This window comes from Amphiura filiformis, chromosome 2 (genome assembly GCF_039555335.1).
Source record: "Amphiura filiformis chromosome 2, Afil_fr2py, whole genome shotgun sequence".
Classification (NCBI taxonomy): Eukaryota; Metazoa; Echinodermata; class Ophiuroidea; order Amphilepidida; family Amphiuridae; genus Amphiura; species Amphiura filiformis.
The window spans coordinates 1,454,970-1,474,816 of NC_092629.1; the positions used below are offsets into that span (position 1 = coordinate 1,454,970).

The 19,847-nt window shown below is 35.1% G+C and overlaps 1 protein-coding gene across 1 annotated transcript in view; it reads left to right on the top strand.

Moving 5' to 3' along the window:
- Positions 1-1,209: 1,209 nt before the first annotated feature.
- The window catches only part of LOC140145481 (uncharacterized), a 129,573-nt gene continuing 110,935 nt past the window's right edge, over positions 1,210-19,847 (top strand). Inside the window, exon 1 of the mRNA XM_072167197.1 lies at positions 1,210-1,545. The gene's annotated coding sequence lies outside the window, so the exon portion shown is untranslated. The remainder of the gene's footprint in view (positions 1,546-19,847) is intronic.

Below are 19,847 nucleotides of genomic sequence, written 5' to 3' on the forward strand. Positions count from 1 at the left end.
GAAGCCGGAGCATCTTAAAATTGACGCTTCATCACAGTCCAATTCTGTTTTTTAACCTTTCATAAAGACCATTCTAGTAGAAACATTAAATAAAGTGTTTCTATTTTTAGGTGATATTTATCCGGCATAAAAAAATGATAATAAAAAAACCCGCGCGTCTTTACGCCCAACCGTTTGAGCGTAAAGACGCGCATCTTTTTAATGCCGGATAAATATCACAGCAACATTATGCTGTACTGATGTTTGTACTTATTTTGGTATCACTGGACAGAAGCGGTCCATACCAAATATAAAGGTTTGTAACGTTATATTATATTATATAATAATAATAATAATAATAATAATAATAATAATAATAATAATAATAATAATAATAATATAATAATAATAATAATAATAATAATAATAATAATATAAAATAATAATAATAATATAAAATAAACGTCCGTTGGACACATTCTGCAATTAAAATGAATTCGCAAAATGTCTTGAGATGTCTTCAAAATTCATGCTTAGATGTAGGTTTTATTTGCTCTGTGAGTGTGAATAAAGAAAAGTCATCAAGAACCTTTTAATATTAACCAAGCCATGCCAAAATTAATACAAGTGAAAAGTATCTGTTTTTCTGCCATATCTGATTTTTGTCACTTGTTAGTAAATTCAACAAGTTTCAACAAGGCATCAGACAACATAGACAACTGTTCACATACAATTCATATCAAAAGTTGAACTGCAATTGAAAATAATTAATTCATGACCTATACTTTATTCTATGTTCAGTGATGTCATGCATATTATCGTTACCTTTTGAAAGGATAATCTATTGAATGAATTTACGGTTCATAGGAAAATAAAGCACTTCACTCTATAGTCTAGTTATTTCATTAGCTATTCAATTTAAAATCCACACTACCCCTGTGAAAGAATTAGCTAAAGTTTGCCACAGAGGGAGTATCAATTTTGAATAGAATGCGTAATTGGGTGACTTCTATTTGAAACACTTACTCCAGTTGTGGAAGATATAGGTAAACTCATTATACAGAGGAAGTATGTGTTTAAAAAACATAATCCAAATGTGAGAGATATTTCATAAATCTTCCACAGGGGTAGTGTGGATTTTAATTGGAATAGCCAATTATTTACATAACTGTCACCTTCACACGCATTTAAATCAGGTAACAGTATGAACATACACAGGTTGATGGTTGAATTGACAAGGTGTCTGAGTATTTGTTTGACTTTGAACTACCTTATCATAAAGTGATGTTAGTTTGAAAATCAAACTGAGCGAAAAAGCAAACTTATACTTGTTTATGGCAACAGGGAATGTCAATGTTACGTCTACTATAGCAACCGGTTAGGCCTACCACTGGATTTTTATACACTGCCGGGGAAACACAACAAACCGTAAGCCGAGATAAGGGTATCCACTCTTCCTCCGGCCCAGGAAAATGGGGAACAACAGGTTTTTGCCCGTTTCAAGATGTCATTGTTTGCTAGTGGGTATATTCTTGTTGATTTGCTTCAAGTTTGGGAGTACACAGGGTAAGTTTATATTTGAATAATTTTCCATATACAAATAGATACATTACTTTTATCTCTCATTTTTGGGGGACAGGTAGGCCTAAATGGCGAGTGAGAAATGAGCGAGTTATATGCGAGTGGCGAGTTACCCCCTGCAGAGTTTAAAGAGTGACCTTTGGTGAGAATAAAGTCCCGCCGGCGAGTTACGATTTCACGAGTCCCTCCGGCGAGTTCATATTTTTGCGGCAAGTCCGCCGGGGTTAAGATTTTACGTCAGGTGCCCCCCGGCGAGGTAGGATTTTCACGACAAGTCCCATCGGCGAGTTAAGACAAGTCTCATAAGCCAGTTAAGATTTTACAGCAAGCCCCATTGGTGAGCTATGCTTTGTAATATTCTAAAATATCAACTGCTTTGTATAGTTTCTTCTCACCATCATGATTTATGTATTAGCTTTGTTAAAGGAGTGGGAATTTTACACAAGTGAAATACTGCCTATCCTGTCTCGAGGACCGTGCTGCTCTAACTGGCCAGTGGGGCTTGACGGCATTGCTGTAGCTCGCGCACACTGCAAAAACGTCGGCGTTAAAAGTAATACCGAGGGTGTTTATTTTCACACCGGGGTGGTGTTCTGAGAGGTCCACACTTTTTGGTGTTATTGAAACAAGTGTTATTTTGACACTGCGAAGTGTTATTTTGACACTGTATCCTGGTGTTACTTTAATCCGGTGTTAAATTCCTATTCAACACCGTTTGGTGTTGATTTGATCCTTTTGCCTGAATTTCCTATATTCAACACCACTGTGGTGCAAATGTAACACCACTGGGTGTTGATGGAACATATTTAACACTGCGGCGGTGTTCTGGGAGGTCCACACTCTTTGGTATAGAAGTGACACTGGTACGGGTATTGAAATTATCATCTTTAATCATTGCTAACATCTTTTAAAATTAATGAGCGTGAATTGTTTCTGTTGCTTCCGTAGGTTTCCACACAAATAATAGATCACTTAGATCTACAAAAAAGTCCATGCAGTGCACATTTAAGATTTTGTATTCACGCCACGTGGTGTTAATCTAACAATCTAACACCGTAAATTAACACCAGAAGCGTCAACACCGGTGTTGTTGTAACTCGCTTACAGCACTTGATGGTGTTGTCGTAACTCGCTTGCAGGACATGATGGCTTTGTCGTAACTCGCTTTTAGCCTACTTGGGGGTGGGGGGGGATAATTGACACAAAACGTAATCTCTGTGGGGGTAACTCGCCTTTTAACTCTATTTAACTCGCCCTTTTTTAAACTCGCCACATTTTTTGCAGATCTGTCTATGTTTCTACCTTTCTCAAGACCATGTTGGTATATTCAATATTACAATGCATGAAATGAATGGATATGATAATTAGTGTATTACGCCCCCCGCCATTCCCCCAGTCAGAATTCTTGCCCCCTCCCCCTGTTAAAAAAATCCAAAATTACGAAAATGTCCACTTTTAGCGGTGATTTAGCGCAAAATTTGTTGCTTTTGCCCCCACCCTCTAAAATTCAATTTGCACCCCAATGCCCCCCCCGCCCCGAAAAGAAAAAAAAAATCCTGGCGCCGCCACTGTTATTGGGTTAAGACCTTTCTTTCTCCATTCTCTATAGCAATTTCTCTATCCTTGAATTGCTTAGTACATGCAGATATAGGTAGTGTATGTGCGAAGTCCGTGATTCCGAAGTCGCGTAAAGCCGTTAGTCCTGTGCACGTGAAGTGTCAGAGCTTTTCGAAAAGAGATTCAGATTCAGATTCAGATTCAACTTTATTTAGCCACGGTGGGCCCACTTCAACCCTAGGTTGTTCTTCCTTGGGGCCGTGGATACAAAATATCAAAAGAATTGTTAAGAGATACAAAAGATCATATAAACTTATATTAGGTTACCTTGTAAAACTGTTTACAAGCGATATTTCATAAAAATATCAAATGAATTGTTAAGAGGTACAAAACATCATAAATAAACTTATAATATACAAGGGGACAAATGAAAGAATTTATTAACTTATAAACAAAACTGAAAAGAATTAAAATGAAATATCTTTCAGCATATTTTTGAAAGTAAATAAATTAGGTGAATTTGTGACCCTATCATCAAGACTATTCCATAAGATTGCACCTCTATCTGATAAGCTACGTTTTTTGTAATCAGTTTTAGGCTGTGGGATGAAAACATTATTTTTACTTTGCCGAAAATTGTATTTATTATTAGAAAACGAGCAAACAGTTGAAAGGTAAGGAGGTGCTAAGTTATTCAACATGTTATAAATCCAAACTGAGGTATTATACTGATGTCTGTGAGAAAGTGGCTTCCAATTGAGCTGATCTAGGACAATAGTGCTGGAGGTATCCCATGGAGCTCCACAAATAATGCGAGCAGCTCTGTTTTGGATAATTTGTAATCTCTTTGCTATAGACATACCACAATTTCCCCAAACAACATTACAATATTCAAGGTGAGGAAGTACAATTGCATTATAAACCATATTCAAAATATCTGTAGAAATAAAATTAGATTTACATTTCTTCAACATAAACATACCTTTAAGAGCTTTCTTAAGGGGCCCAAACAAATTGGACAAAGTGGTATGCAAAATGAAGGGGCAAATCGTCTCATTTTATTGGTGGCATCGGTATCAATGTAGCTTACATGCTTTTGAAGATAGAAGCCAAAAGGAGGTACATCACTGATGATTTAAATTCACTTCATTTTGGAAAGCTTACTATCAACGGATTTCGTTAAAATTTTGGATATGTGTTGCTAACACATTAGGGAAATAATGTTGATATGTAAAATGGGAATAAGTGGTCCCTGATATCTTTTATGACTTCTTGAACTTGGTGCTCCACAACTATCAAAAAACGAACCGGTTAAAATGCTTCTATTTTCAATGTCGAGCTATATTTTGTATTTTGAACTTGCAACACTATGTCACTGAAACTTAATTAAGCCATAGGTAACAGGTTACCACAACCACACTACAGCAATGTTGAAAAAGATTGTATTTTTTGTCACCTATACCACCATATTAGGTAGTTTTCCGTAAGCTTCATTTTTGTGATTTTGGTAACTATTTTATATTTATTTGCCCAATCCAACTCAACTAGGCAATCTAAATTGTACTCACCATTTACATCCCAAGGTATTTTAGTATATCCACCTCACACATTTCCATTATATATCCAGTAACAGACAAAATATCAAAATTGATGCCTCATTATGACATGTATGATATCACAGACTATCACATGTATTCAAAATTGATGCCTGAATTTGACCTGAACCAATTGACCTATAACCTGACCTTTGATGACCTTATAGCCTTTTTTAATCTCTTTTCCTAACAACATATTATAGAAGATACATACATGGGGTAGTATTAAATTGTCTATGTGGAAGAGATTATTTAGGCCTATTTAATTTATTCAGTGTTATAATCAGTGAGTATATTTCTATAGATAGTATATAACAAAGGATTTAATGTATTCTATTCATGTATTCTACTTGGACATGTTCAATAGAATAAATTATGGTTTGTTATGAAACACACATCTCAGTTACCAGGATACAGTAAACAAAAAAATATATAGGGCTAAAATGATTTTCTAAAATGGTTTAAAACCACTTTGTATGTAGAGATATTTTATAAGTTCAGGACATGAGATGATGAACATATTCATATACTTTATAAATTTGCACAAAAAAAAAGAAGATGGGTACTGATGAAAATCAGGGTATTAAATCGCCTTAAGCCAGTGCGACAATACTCAATTTGAGGTATGTACGTATATATAGGAAGAAGCAGACAAAGTAAAAATTACCGGAAATGAGCTATGTTGCTGTCGTACTGGTATGTTATGCTTTCCAATGCTTCTGTAGCTGATAATGAGATTATTATTCTTGGAGATTTTAATTGTAATTATTCTCCTAATGTATCCACCAAGGAGATCAATGATTTTACGTTTGTTATTGAAATGCATCAATTACAACAATTGATCTGTTTACCAACAATACCAATAAGGGTCACGTCACATAGAAAAACAATCATTGATCTATTTTACACTTTTAAACCTGAGTTACACAGTGAATGTGGTGTTATACAAACATCAATAGGTGACCATTGCATGATTTATGCAGTTAGAAATTGTTAACCAGTGAAAGGTGAACATCGGTAGTAAAATTTTAAAGCTGGCCAAATCTGCTTTTTTTAAGCAGCCTTAATTATTATTTAAGAAATAAAGGGTAATGCTTTATCCTTTACACCCAAATAATGTGTCCGAGGCAGTAAAAACGTAAATAATGGGTGAGGCGCAGCCGAACCCATTATTTAAACGTGTTTACTGCCGAGGACACATTATTTGCGTGTAAAGGATAATACTGCACCCTTTATTTCTATTCTGGGGTATGAGCGACCTTGAAGTACCGGTATCTGGAGAGGGGAAGCAATGAGTTACGCCAAATCACAGCGGCAGGTAGTGACTGGGCCGCCGAGTGCTAATATATATTTATTTTGGAAGGTTCGTGTTTGTTTTAAATTTTGGGGCGTTTTTCCAAAATTTGATATTTTGGTGATATTTCAAAAAAAGCGACATGGCAAAGACAACTCTTTGGGCACATAGTTTGTTATTGTTATTGCAGTTCTTTTCCACATACCTACGTTAACATTCGATTGGGTGATTTACTAATATTATATATTTTATGACTGCAATTTGGCGTTTTCAATGCGTTTTACACGTGTCATGAAATTAACGCAAATATCTAGTCACGCTGCTTTTAGAATTTTTACCTGATCGTCGGCTTTTGCAGGCAACAGAATGCAGATTGGCTCACGATAGATGTCGTATTCCTCTATGTGGTTCACTCATTGATAAAATGAGTTTGCATTCCTTGTAACAACACACATATTGCCGTCTGGAAACCGGGTCTGGTACTGATTTTGGGACAGCCATTATACTAGCCATAGACTTCAGTGCCGTATCAAATCTCATAAAAACCACACGACTGACGACTATGTGTTTATGTTTCCCGCACGAAAGCTTGTGTCTACATCTATTACTATACTTCTTTGGAAACGTTGACCTTTGACCATTCTTTGAATAACGCCCTGATATGACCTTGATATGTTCTCTTGATTGGGTACGTTATAGCATCCATTTCATTGAGTTGTTAGGACTTGGTCAGTAGATAATACTACAGGATACAATAGTTTAACATGGTGTGTGAGCATGGTGAAAGACTCATTATTGATTAGGCGCGGACATATTAAAGGCACAGGTCCTTTGCGTGTATAGCAGAAAATTATAATAGAATGTGTGAATAGAATGTTTGGAATTTTGCAACTAAAATACTAACTGCATTCTGCATTATGTATTTATGTATTTATTTAGGCCTATGCCTATTTATTTATTTACTGACTTATTTATTTATTTTATTTATTTGGTATATTAGTTAGTAGGCCTAGTTAGTAATATTCCATGATAGGCCTACGTCGGTTTATTATTGTTTGTTGATAACTTGTCAACTTGATTGATTGATCGATTGATAGTCATTTCACATTATATTCCTAGTTTATAGGCCAATTTGAATAGCATCGTACATTAGATAAATAGACCTATCAGTATTGATTTATTCTATTCAGCAATATCAAGGATTACTATCAAACTTCTCATAGATAATTGTCAGTTGGCTCAGTGGTAACACAGTAGGTTTCACAGCACGGAGGTCCCGGGTTCGATTCCCACCTCTGCCTATTTTTTGCAAGGCTGAGAAAAAAATGAAATTTCTGGACTGCAAACTTATTTGGCGCGCGATCTGAGCTGGTCCTTTTCTGGTGGCTGTGTCTGTTACAGGCTAGACTTCTTCGTAGTCCACTTGCCAATTGTGCACTACTCTGGCTATTACATTTAAGCTTAAAACTCTGATTTAATTAATGAGTGCACAATTGATAGATTTTCACAACTGATCTTTTCAGTCACCGTACGCCCTCTGTTTGTTAGCTTCCCAAGTGGACTACTGACTTTGCCTTGAGAGTTAGGCCAATTTCTGGCCTAACTAAAATTGGTGATGATGTAATGCATCTTTAAAATGAATCTGGCTTGTGATTGGTCGCCCAGATCTCGTTATTGTTTAAATCCTCCCGACGCGTACTGGTACCATTATAACTATACATGGTACACAACTATCTAGGGAATGCGGCGCTTTTGTGCTGGTGGATGAACGTATGCATCTAGCGCGTATTGTACCACCATGCTTAGTCTTGTGGTTAGATTTTATTGATAAACAAGTATGATTGACAGTGTGTGAGTCCTGGGGTAAAGTTCTGCTTAAAAGTGAAAGTCCATAGTCGGTTTTTCGGATAATAAACTGGCAGATTCTAAAATTAGAATTGTTCAGTATTGAAGTGTCATTATAATTATGCCATTATGATATGTTGCATTCAATAATATAAGCCTACGTAGGGCCTATACTTTACTTTTACTGTCACAAATATAATTATATAGCCTAAACTTTTTCATAACCATTTTATACTAGTATTTTGATGTAGGCCTACTAAATATCAGTATAATTTCGAGTTCAACTGAATGCATTCATCATGATCAATAACATTTTTATTTATCAAAAATCGACTATGGCATAGTCTAGTTACAGGCACACTCCCTCTGCATCCAAACCAGGTTCACGCTCATTACACCCCCCTTAACTAAGCATTTACTTTATGACACATCTTAAGGGCTGGGGTATGAGCGACCTTGAAGCAATATCAAGGATTACTATCAAACTTCTCATAGCTAATTGTCAGTTGGCTCAGTGGTAACGCAGTAGGCTTTACAACACGGAGGTCCCGGGTTCGATTCCCATCTCTGCCTATTTTTTGCAAGGCTGAGAAAAAAATGAAATTTCTGGACTGCAAACTTATTTGGCGCGCGATCTGAGCTGGTCCTTTTCTGGTGGCTGTGTCTATTACAGGCACACTCCCTCTGCATCCAGACCAGGTTCACGCTCATTACACCTCCCTTAACAATACATAACCTTTTAACAATACATAAAACTTTCTCATGAATAATTTATAAGTAGATCACCTACAATCTTAAGCTAGTGTGATCCAAGAAACAAATTAATTGGATAAGAGGCAATAAATCACACTGCACTTAACCTATTGGGATGACAATACACACTCATATGAAAAGAATCACTTGAAATTACCAAAGTTTACTTAACTCGAACCTCTTAACAATGGAAGGCAATAAACAATAAAGACACAAACATTTGAAGAACTCATCAACTTGAGAATCAAAGGATGCCTACATTTTCATAATCAATGGGACAAATGACCTTTTCAAATGAAAGATAAACCATGAACAGTTTTAAAGACAATAATGCTTACGATGGAAAATAAGTTTACTTGATGATGATCATGATCGATCAATTACACAACAGAAAGAAATATAATTTGATATGAAACTAAAAACCTACATTAATTAAGAATGACACAATCAAAATAAACAAAATAATAAACATGGTAAAAAATGATATTGCCTTAATCTTCCTAACATTTCAAACCCTACCCTTATTATTAAAAGCAACCATTCTGATGCCGGTTACATTATGAATCTGTGTTTGAGAACAAGCGTGTTTCCAGATTTATGGAAAGAAGCCAAAGTAGTTGGTTGTTATATATGTTTAATGATTGGACTAATAGTATAAATTCTGGTAAAATGATTGGTGTTTCGTTCATAGATTTGCGCAAAGCATTCGACATCGTCAGTCACGACATATTGCTCAGCAAACTTAAAAAATGTGGGTGCTTCTGCCACTGCACATGAGTGGTTCAGTTCATATTTATCGTGCCGCACCCAGAGAGTGTGTTTTAAAGATACTAGAGAGATTGCGATTTCCAAACGTAGACATCGGACGTACGTTGATCTATTCAAAACCACTCTCCTGTATCGAAGCGAGGTCACGTATTTAGCTATTTTTGAAGATATTCCACGTGCGAAATCGACGTAGATGATACATCGTTGAAAATACACAAAATTTGTCCATTTCACAATATGTTAAAGACAGTCAAAGATAATGAACATACGAAGGAAAGTCTAATTATTATTATGATCCTTTTTGTTTGTAGCAAATCATTATAATAAAGGTACAGCGATGTGTTAAAAATGGACTAAATTTAAACGCAATATTCATACGCAGAGATTGTCTATTGAAATGTGTGTGATACTTTGCGTATAAAAAATTACCTTGCGATTTGACATTTTGGACTCAACGTAGCATTAAAACGTACGTTCCACCATGGTTCCACGTGGAAATAGGCTGATTTTACCTCGAGTCTAGGTAAAGGAAACGTAGAGAACGAGTGTTTCTCTACGAATGTTATAGTCAAAATATCATGTGTTTTTTGTACAGCTGAGGGGTGCTGCAATAACTGTGTGTATCCCCGAGGTGGTTAAGTATTATAGGGGTGGGGGCTCAAAGATTGGTTGGCAGGTCAAAAGCGGGGGGGGGCAAGCATTTTTTTGCAGGTCGAAAGTTGGGTGGGGGGGGGGCAAGGAAATTTTGGCTCAGATATTTTAGGATCATTAGGAACACGTTCAAATATGCACAATTCCTGTATAATTTATAAACAATATACACTACACATAAAAATACTACTACAAGGGATTTTCAACATATAAGAATCCAAACAATCAAGTACCAACATGCACAGTTTTGTCCTTATATCACTTTTGGGTTTATAACAAAATGTTTTCAAGCCTCTATCGTGATTGGCAGCTGCATAAGACATCTCTTTGATAGCTGATAATGCCCATCTATTCACCAAGTGGCTATTAACTGATGAGCACTGTCATTATGCTAATATGAAATCATTGTTTATCAACAAAGGCGAGGGACTCGTCTGTCGATATGCTCAAACAAACCGCTACACTGTTCAATGGCTTTCTTGTACTATTATGAAATATGCTGGGCGATTAGAAAAGCACGTGCCCTGAGCAAACTACGATGCGTACGCACACTGCAGGGCAAAGAACAATGGAAATTGTCATAATTCGCGCGCATACTGCCGGGCAATGACGTCACATGTCAAGTGGTCTATACCCGATCAATGTTGGAGTTGCCTATAGCCTATGTTTAAAATTCAATATGGCTACCGAACTGTCATGTGGTCCAGTGGATTAGCGCGCTGGACTTCTGTATTCTTTATGTAGCAGCGGCGTGGGTTCGAGGCCCACCTGTGCCGAACTGAAATTCCATTAAAAAAAAAATATTAGGGAAATGAGACTGGGCGAATTTATGTATGACGTAGAGAGGATTAAGATCCCTTTATTGATCCCTGACCCCACCGACTACCCCGGGCTGATTTCATGCAAAACAAATCACCAGATGACTGACTATAGGACATAGCGCCACAACACGAGCGTTGGTAAAGTATGTGGCCTCACTGCAATACATAGCTACGTAAAAACGTACGTGTTAACGTACGTAAAAACGTACGTCCTACGTCTACGTTTGGAAAATCGCAATCTCTCTACTATGTCAAACTCACGCCCTGTTTAAACAGTTGGTGTCCCCCAGAGCATTATATACAGTATTAACAAAGTAATTTTCTATGGTAAAATCTCTATGTATGCCTACCAATGTTGCACATTATTATTCTTGTGAGACACTACACTCTAAATTTTGCAACGGTTAATGTAGTTGGGAACAAATTGTTGAACCGTTTGTTGCACTCTCTTGATGCTACGTACTTTAAATAAAAGTGTACATGCAGTGCTTTAGTGATATAATGGCCATACCATGTGTCAAATTAGTCGTTTGGTAAAGGGTCGTAATTGTTTCTTTCTCTTTATACAAATTACACCATGTATTTTCGGGACAACTATGTGTTAGTTCACTAACACACAGTTGCCCCGAAAATATGCTTTTGTGTTTTCGGGACCATGTGCATGTTTTTTCTCTGGAGGGGTAAAACGCACGAAATTCTCGTTGCATAATATTATTAGAACCGCACGACCTATGGACATATAAATGCGATTATTGGCTACCTTGTACACACTATAGGCTATTTGCCTCATTCAATTAAAACATAATGTGCACGCTCATTGCTTCTTTCGAGTAATATTAATTTGCTTCATTCAAACAAGTAATCAAGGTTCTTGAAGTCGATTAAGTGTAATATATTCGTTTTGGTACATCAATGGACAAACAGCTTATACCCAATTAACTTGTGTGTCTAATGATATAAAATACATTCAGAATTTAAGTATGCCCTTTTAATGTATATTGTCTTATTGAAATATTGCAGCGTACTGTGGTTTACTGGGGTGTTGTTTATGTATCAATGTACTCATATTACATAATCAACACAAATTTTGCAACCAGAACAGAGCACAACAAACAAAGTTGGAGTTTACTTCCTCTAATTTTAATTAATTTTCACCAAATGTAATCGCATCTGTATTTTCATTACCCAGCAAACATAAAACGTTTTAAACAGGTTATATTTGGGCTTTTGATTTTGGTAAAACGTATTAATAACACTTAAAAATAACGATATGATAGTAAGTTATCAAAAACTGTGATTTTGTTGCTGCCGGAGCAGTTCGAAGTCCATGGGGGGGGTAATTTTAGAATATTAATTTTACCATGGATCAACCTCAACAGTTTAACCTACACAGACATACACCTGTCTTTGATGACAAAGAGGGAAGAAAAAGAGGGACAGAGGGAAGAGAAAGAGGGACAGAAGAGAAAAGGGGAATGGAGAAGAGAAAAAAGTAAAGAAAGAGGGAAGAAGAGAAAGAGAAATGGAGAAGAAAAAAAAAGGAAAATTGAAAGAAGAGTAAAGAACAACTGCTTCAAACAATCTATACTACTTTCATTGTAAAATTTGAACTCTTAAACACTGATTTTTTTAGCTATATGCCGAAAACCATGAGCTTCCAGGGGCTCCGCCCCTATACCCCTGTAGTTTTGTCAAAATCCGCGATTTTGAATAAAACGCCGATCCGGCGCTTTATTATTACGATGGAATTATTAGTCGAACGCATACACGATGTTCATAACACACAGTACGTACACGGCGTGCGTGACGGTGATATACACAACAAAGGGTCGTACCACAACATGACCGAAGGAGTGGTACGTATTGGCGACATGTGCGTTGGTAGTAAATTCCAATTTTCTTTGCTTTGCCGTAGTTAACATTTTATGGCAAAGAAATGATAATCTATTTTGTTTGAAAATGTTATAATATGGCTTTAATATCCACTCGAATATGTGTCCTGCAATAAGATATGTACACAGCCTTGCCAATTTTATACCAATTGATATGTTTTCTAACGAGCATGTACAGGGTGAGTCAAAAAAGTGCAATAGAGCAAAGAATCGATATTTATGCAAGAATCAAGTCAAATTTTCCCATTATTGAACATTTTTATAAATGCCACACTCAAAAGTCACCTTCTGTGAAAATATGAAGTAAATCGTGACTACCGTTTAATTTTTATAAGTCCTTTTGCTGCGATACCCAATTTCGTTATTTGTCCACGAGATACCATGTATTTTGAATGAGAGCACACAATGCACGGTAAAGGCATTAGCTCTGAAACTGACATGAACTTAAAAAGGTTGATTTTGCGTTATTTTAATTTCTTTTTGTTCTGTTCAAACAAACTTTCTAACATTACTTTAAGTCTTTCATACCTCATTCGACTCAAACTCCAGTTTTTTAATCCCAATATGTCCAACTTACTGGATATTTTATAATTCACTCCACTTCAATTTGCGCGCATTTTATTTTGACATTTGAAAAATGTGTATGTTTTTGATTGAGAATAAACATCTTTAAAGTAGGCCTAAAGGTAAAATGAAAATAGCAACAAATAATGTTTATTTTCCTTAAAAAAGACCAATGGCATTAACACTTTGGGAGCTCCATTTAATTTGTATGCCAATGAGGTTAAGAAAATGGCAGTTGTTCCAAATCTACCCTACATAGAGTGCGATGACATTCAAATTTTAGATGTCTCTTGGACAAACATTAAAATTGGGTATCGCTATAAAATGTGTCATAGAAACAAAACGGTAAATGCTGATTCCTTTTTTTTCTTCACAACAGGTTGCTGATGAATGCATCATATATAAAATGTTTTCAAACCTAAAAGGTTCCACTCGGTTCTTTAATAAAAATGGATTCATTTCTATATTGCACTTGTTTTGACTCACCCTGTATTAGTTGACTTACATTTATGTACATTGTTTTAATATATTATCTTACAGTGCATAGTACAGTGCATATACCATTGTTTATTAATAGAGAGTTCATAACTTCCTCGTCATCTCCGGTATTTTCTTCTTGTCATTTATTTTATCACCTTGATTTTCTCCTTTTTATATCTTTCTGTTTTCTCTTTTCCTTATACGACTGTCATTTTGGATTTGAGAGATAATGTCGCAAAGGAATAAACCATTAAGTGATTAATCTGTTTCACTCTTAAGCTATTCCAACTGAAATCAAAAGACCCCCAATGGAAATTATGATCTCAATTTCCCCCAAGGAGTGTGAAATCCAAACGGGGTTACCTGAATGAATGTCTGTATTTCTATATCCGCTGTATGAGAGACCAAAGCAATATCTTCCATAGTATGAATTTTAACTGGTACAGCCTAACATTAGATATAGGTGACAGATTTAGCAATCAAATGAAAAAATATATAATTGTGAGTAGGTCTCATGTGAATGTAGCATATATTCAACAAGAACCACAATTTACAAAGTAAACACATTTGACTTACTGGTTCATTGAAGCTGAAAATGAGATCTTGTTTATCACGATTTACCATAGAGCCACATGTGAAAATTATATTCGGCAAAATTCGTGAGCTGAAACTCAAAAGTGTTTGAGATATGCTTGCCGTGTTTGTATGTAAACCTCAGCATCTGAATCCTTATATTGCTTTGTTTAAATAAAAAAGAAACCCGTTAATATTCCTGAATTTAAAAAAAAAGGAATATTAAAATGTAATATAGGCCTATCTTGACAATTCTTATTGTCCATCAATATTATCCATCAATTTTCTATCAATATCTATATGTCATAAACTCATTATTTGATTTACTTATCATATTTTCAAAAATATTTCACCGTTGTAATGATATGACTTTGTTTGTTTGCTCGTCTTATTTATATTGTGATCATTTTCGCATAATTATTTGACTTTTTTGTAAGGTTCTACTTTTTGTTCTTTTTGTTTGACTTTGGAAAATAAACTTCGTAACATACAGAAAAGGCCCTGAAGACATCAATAAAAAGTATTTCCTTTTGTATTATATTCGATCAACTGTTATTATCTTACAATTATGTTTACTATTAGGTAGCTGCAGATGATTATAATGGTAACTATTGAGCCTTTTCATATTAAATTATCATTCAATAATTTGGAAAAGACGTGGAGTAGGCTCCGGAGCATAAGCGTCAGTATATATTAAAAATGTATTTATTGTTGCTAATGTTTTGGAACGTCAGGCATCATCTGCATTTCCTTTTTTATACCTTGGCCTAACGACATGTTGTTTACAAAAATATAATTCAAAGCACATATCAATAATGTGCAAAATTGTGTCAAGAACAAAGGCGTTGGGAGGTATTCAAGTTAACCTACTCACCATTGTAACAGAAAAGTGTTTTTTTTTCTGCATCCTTACACCTGAAAGGATAAAACAAAAACTGGTTCCATTGTTGTCTATACCCTAATAGAGGGATCGAAGGTCATTAAGGAGCCAAAAGTTAATATTTGCTCTATCATACTGTAAAATACCTCAATTTTTTTCTCTCATTGCTAGGAATAAAAAAGGCAATTGACTTATTCCACTAGGGTTTAGTTAAGGAGTTATAGAGTAAACCAAGACGAATATAAAATTTCTCATGCACAGAAGCCAAATTTTCAAATTGCACCGATTCAATCGAAATTTGTCTTATTGTTTAAGTTCATGTTCAAGTTTATGTTCTTATTCATGGCGCCGTTATAAATCTCTGATTTTTTAGTAAAAATATAATAATTTAGTCATGCATATCTGGAAAACCAAGAAGGAAAATAAATGGCTTTGTTGTTCTGGCAATAATATTACTTGAATATACTACTCTCAGAATGATTTGTATAGTCGGAAAGTTCGTTCTTTGGGCAATGTCCCACCACAACTAAATATAATTAAAATACTGAACGCAAAAAAAGGAGTCCTATCGATCGATCTGAAAGTTCTGAATTTTGAAAAATGACCACCCTGTTCTTGAAATATAAGCAATCTGATGCATCGTTTGTGTGTGCCCGGCATGAAGAAAAAAAACCCTACATGAGGCCTACAACATACGTTTTTACTAATTGTAGAGGCATTGTTTTACAGTTTTAAACACTCTACAATATTGTATGTGTTTAATTTAGAAAAAAATACATATTTACATACAAATATCCAATTCTATTCTAATTAAGCAGCATAGTTAATTATTGCGTTTTTGTGTGTGTGTGTTTTGTTCTTTTTTCTTCTTCTTCTTTTTTTGATCGCAGCATGGGGGCCAGCAGGCCCAGATAGCAAGGGGGTCCTGTCAGCAACTGCTGACTTACTGAGAGCTTAAACCCACCGCGCGCCACTGCTTATAGCACAATAAGCGCACAACCTTGCTTGTTGGTTTACTATACCTACAACCATGGCCAAAATGTGTTGGGACACTTATGGAAAACGTACACTATAGTATGACCTTATTTCCGTTATTATTAACGTGATAAAGTGGAGGTTTCTTTGGTGTCAAGCCTAAACACTTTCCTAACACCCCAACCCTCCCCTTCCCCACCAATCAATGTTGGGTGCCACAAGGCTCGTGTGACCAAAAAGTCGAATTCAACATTGATCGGGGAGTGGGGGCTTATTTACATTACCCTATCAAACCGTCCCAACACTTATGGCCAGCATTGTCTCTAAGGTACAAAAAATCTAATTTTAAAATGTGTGTTTTGGCCCATATCTCCTCAACCATAGCTTAGATTTTCATCAAATTTTACATGAAAACGGAGAAACTATTTATCTTTTCACTTATATAAAAATTATTGCATTTTCCTCATGTGATTTAGGGATACGGTCACGTTTTATACGCAATATCATGTATTTTACAGTGCGTTCTGAACATTATTAGCCTATGCCAACTACGTATTTTGCGTAAAATGACGTTTTATTTTGAAAGAGTAGTGATTTAATCACCAGAAATACATGATATTTGTTGACAGAAATTGATTGAAGTCTTTTAAAAGAGTGATTTTGGGAAAAAAATACTTAATATTAAAAAAAAAGCTAATTTTAGAAGAAAAAAACAAAACTTTAATCATTTTCATCGTTTGCATCAAAAACGTATGTGGTATTTGCAACGAGTATATCGTGTAAATATAATCATAGTCGGCAGGAGTAGGCTTAAATTACATTTTATGACTGAAATTTATTAAAGCGCTTTCAAAGAAACTTATAGTAAGTATAGAAAGTAAAATATAGGTAGAAATAAAAAAAAAAAAGAAGGACGGACATTGGCAAAAATTAATAGAACGACGAATATAATATGATGAAGGATATTGTAAAATAATAACAAAAAAAAGAAAAGAAAAAAGAAATCTAAATAAATTCAGGGGCTCGAACCCGTGTCCACTGCGCCTGTGGCAGATGCCGTATCCATTGCGCCACAGAGCTGTGTAACTTCAACAGGCTTAAACTATAATATAATGCTATTCAACATGCATGTATATAAATATACGCTCTACACGATATACAGTCCAATAAAATACATTTTACGGCATTTGTTTCATTAACTGAATATTTATCATATAGCAGGTGTTGGCTGACATTGTGCTCCACATTTAGTTCAGTTTTTGTCCGGGATAAATGACTACGGGACAAAATCGGACGGTATACACGTCTTTAAAGAGTAAAGAATTTTAATATAATATCACTTTCTTTTTCTTTTTACAAACGTGTATATCGTTCGTTTTTGTCCCAAAATCATTTTACCCCGGCCCAAAACTGAAATATATGTGGAGCACAAATGTCGGCCAACACTTGCTATATGATAAATATTCAGTTAATGAAACAAATGCCGTAAAAGTGTGATTTGTTTGACTGTTTATCGTCCGTAGAGCGTATATTTATATACATGCATCTTGAATAGCATTATATTACAGTTTAAGCCTGTTAAAGTAATACAGCTCTGTGGTGCAATGGATACGGCATCTGCCACAGGCACAGTGGACACGGGTTCGAGCCCCTGAATTTATTTATATCTCTTTTTCTTTTCTTTTCTGTTATTATTTTACAATATCCTTCATCATATCATATTCGTCGTTCTATTAATTTTGCCAATGTCCGTCCTTTTTTTTTTTCTGTATTTTGTTGCTTCATTTGTGGTAGACTGCGGTAAATTGGGAAAACAAGTGTGCATGGGTTCGATTCCTTTATTTGTTTTTTGATCACGAGATGTTGTGATAACTTTTATTTTCTTCTATAGCTGTAATGTAACATTTTAATTGGTGGAAACAATAATTTTCCATTTTAAAACCCAAGTTTTTGACAGTTAAAGTGACGAATAGTGAACTTAGACAGGGCCAAAATATCGTTTTAAGACATTTTAAGTGACCAGTCCCTAAATTTCAAATGTAGCCATCCAAAATTTTTTTTTTTTTTTTACATGATAAGATCTCTAACTGCTCCAAATTTGGTGTCAATATCATATTTACTTTTTGAGTTATAAGCAAAAAACTGAAATTAGATGATTTTTTTCAACTTTTCAAATACAACCATGGCCAAAATGTGTTGGGACACTTATGGAAAACGTACACTATAGTATGACCTTATTTCCGTTATTATTAACGTGATAAAGTGGAGGTTTCTTTGGTGTCAAGCCTAAACACTTTCCTAACACCCCAACCCTCCCCTTCCCCACCAATCAATGTTGGGTGCCACAAGGCTCGTGTGACCAAAAAGTCGAATTCAACATTGATCGGGGAGTGGGGGCTTATTTACATTACCCTATCAAACCGTCCCAACACTTATGGCCAGCATTGTCTCTAAGGTACAAAAAATCTAATTTTAAAATGTGTGTTTTGGCCCATATCTCCTCAACCATAGCTTGGATTTTCATCAAATTTTACATGAAAACGGAGAAACTATTTATCTTTTCACTTATATAAAAATTATTGCATTTTCCTTATTTGATTTAGTGATACGGTCACGTTTTATACGCAATATCATGTGTTTTACAGTGCGTTCTGAACATTATTAGCCTATGCCAACTACGTATTTTGCGTAAAATGACGTTTTATTTTGAAAGAGTAGTGATTTAATCACCAGAAATACATGATATTTGTTGACAGAAATTGATTGAAGTCTTTAAAAGAGTGATTTTGGGAAAAAATACTTAATATTAAAAAAAAAGCTAATTTTTAGAAGAAAAAAAACAAAACTTTAATCATTTTCATCGTTTGCATCAAAAACGTATGTGGTATTTGCAACGAGTATATCGTGTAAATATAATCATAGTCGGCAGGAGTAGGCTTAAATTACATTTTATGACTGAAATTTATTAAAGCGCTTTCAAAGAAACTTATAGTAAGTATAGAAAGTAAAATATAGGTAGACATACAGAAAAAAGAAGGACGGACATTGGCAAAAATTAATAGAACGACGAATATAATATGATGAAGGATATTGTAAAATAATAACAAAAAAAAAAGAAAAAAGAAATCTAAATAAATTCAGGGCTCGAACCCGTGTCCACTGCGCCTGTGGCAGATGCCGTATCCATTGCGCCACAGAGCTGTGTAACTTCAACAGGCTTAAACTATAATATAATGCTATTCAACATGCATGTATATAAATATACGCTCTACACACGATATACAGTCCAATAAAATACATTTTACGGCATTTGTTTCATTAACTGAATATTTATCATATAGCAGGTGTTGGCTGACATTGTGCTCCACATTTAGTTCAGTTTTTGTCCGGGATAAATGACTACGGGACAAAATCGGACTGTATACACGTCTTTAAAGAGTAAAGAATTTTAATATAATATCACTTTCTTTTTCTTTTTACAAACGTGTATATCGTTCGTTTTTGTCCCAAAATCATTTTACCCCGGCCCAAAACTGAAATATATGTGGAGCACAAATGTCGGCCAACACTTGCTATATGATAAATATTCAGTTAATGAAACAAATGCCGTAAAAGTGTGATTTGTTTGACTGTTTATCG